Here is a 2,646-nt window from a genome sequence, read left to right as displayed (position 1 = left end):
AATATATTGTAGAATGACTTAAAGAAGAACGCAACAAAAGGAGAAATTCAGCCTTCACCTCCGGTGGATATCCTCACACAAGCTTTGGGAAAAGAGGAGTATGGAGGTAGGCTTAGAGGTTGAGGCAAAGGATACACGGTGACTAACTTTTTCCATACTCCTAAGCCGAGTTCACAAAAAAAGACTAAGTCGGAGGGAAGTGGAAACAATGAAGTCTATAAGATGCTGCTCAAAGGTCTGGTGGCAATCGTCAGAAATTCAAGTAGCAGCAGCGCTACCCAAGTTGATGCGCTCATATCGGCATATGGTATTGACATTCTGTCACTCACTCATCGAGCTGATGATGTTGCTGCTCAAAGGACCCCCCAGCCGGTGATGTTGATGCTCCTGGGGCCCAAGTCGATGATGTTGCTGCTCATGGGACCCAATCTACATCCAGGGTTGATGCTCCTTCGATCTATCCATCACCGATGAGATGTTCAGAGGTAATTATTTCATTATATATATGTATATGTTTAAGTGGGTTATTATTATCTATATAGCTCCCATGGTTGAAGAGCTCTGCCTACCGCCATGAGATCATGGGATCGAGTCTTTAAGTTGAAGGAATATTGTCATGTGAACATATATTAATTTTTTATTTTTTTTTAACTTTGCATGGTGAACATATATGTGAACTTTCTATATAGTTCCTTCATTGCATGGAACCAAAGGAAGACATCTCAAAAGAAACTTTGGTGGCAAAATACTAAGGTAATTATTATATATAAACTAAGCTTTATTAGTTGTTAGTTAATTTAAATACTTGTATATATTTGTATCTAATATTACACATAATTTACTGTTTGTAAATTTAGACACCGATGCAACTCGGGAGTATAGAATGCAGTTACTATATTATGATGATAATGGGAGATATCATTAGGAGCAAAGTTCCTCCCCGGGACTTAAGAAAATGGTAAATTATTATTAATTTAATGATTTCATCATATTTCTATTATGTAATAATTAATATTTATGATTATTTGTATATGTATTAACATAAGTTTCTCATATTCAGTATGAAGGTGTCACTTGGTTACAAGCTAAAAATGTCAACGAATTTAGAGATGAATGGGTAATAGCAATGATCACAAGTATCTCAAACCAATGAATATCTATGCATGGTAGTGAAATAGCTAGCTTTTGTTAATAGCTTTTGTTTGTACATATAAAATATCGTAGACCAATTTGTAAAAATCGCTCATAAGGTAATATTTGTTTTGCATGAACTATGGTTTTAAACATACCAATTTTACAAAAATTCAAACAATACTAAAAATAATTAAAAGAGTTGAAAAAAAAAATGGACAAGATGCTTGTGCGTCACCTGATAATGCAAAACAAAAACCAACACAATTATGCTGCTTAAAAATTTTAAATGGTTATTTGAAGTAGAAAATAAAACTGATTAATTAATATTTTTAGAAAATCCCAAAAAAAATAAAAATAAAATAAAATGTGACCAGGCGATGCACAATATGCTTGAGCACCGCCTGATACAAATAATGCAAAAAAAACAAAAACCAGCATAGTTATGTGCTTAAATATTTTAATTGGTTATTTGAAATTAAAAGTAAAACAAATTGATTAATATTTTTAGAAAATAAAAAAAAATAATATAAAGGGTAACAGGTGATGCACAACACACTTCTACGTCACATGATACAAATACTGCAAAGAAAACAAAAACCAGAACAATTATGCTTCTTAAATATTTTAACTGGTTATATGAAGTTGAAAGTAAAATAGATTGATTAATATTTTTAGAAAACCAAAAAAAAAAAAAAAAAAGAGTAACAGGTGATGAACAATATGATTGTGCGTTGCCTGATATAAATAATGCAAAAAAAACAAAAAAACAAAAATCAACACAGTTATGCTTTTTAAATATTTTAACTGGTTATTTGAAGTTGAAAGTAAAACAGATTGGTTAATATTTTAAGAAAACCAAAAAAAAAATACAATAAAATAAAAGGGTAACAAGTGACGCACAACATGCTTATGCGTCGCCTGATATAAATATTTTTTGCAAAAAAAAATAAAACAAGCTCTGTGATGCTGCTTAAATATTTTCACTTGTTATTTAAAGTTGAAAAAAAATCAAGTTGATCAATATTTTACGAAAAAGGAAAATGAATAAATTTAAGGTGAACAGGCGACACACAATATGCCCATGCGTCGCCTGATACAAATATTTAAAAAAAAAAAGTTCTGTGATGCTGTTTAAATATTTTTATTTTTTATTTAAAGTTGAAAGAAAATCAACTGATTAATATTTACAAAAAACCAACAAAAACAACTAATAAGTTAACAGGCGACACATAGTGTTGATTATGCGTCGCTTGATATCAATAATGTGGGGACCAAAAAAATAAAAATTCAGCTCTGTTATTTTTCTTAAATATTTTCACTGGTTTTTAAAGTTAAAAGAAAATCAGATTGATTAATATTTTATGAAAAAGAAAAATAAATAAATATAAGGGCATTAGGTGACGCACAATATGCCTATGCATCACCTGATACAAATATTTTTGAAAAAAAAAAAAAACCCTATGATACTGCTTAAATATTTTCACTTGTTATTTAAAGTTGAAAGAAAACTAA

This window comes from Ziziphus jujuba, chromosome 6, assembly GCF_031755915.1.
Source record: "Ziziphus jujuba cultivar Dongzao chromosome 6, ASM3175591v1".
NCBI lineage: Eukaryota > Viridiplantae > Streptophyta > Magnoliopsida > Rosales > Rhamnaceae > Ziziphus > Ziziphus jujuba.
The sequence above is the reverse complement of the archived record's forward strand: the minus strand, read 5'-3'. Positions refer to the sequence as shown.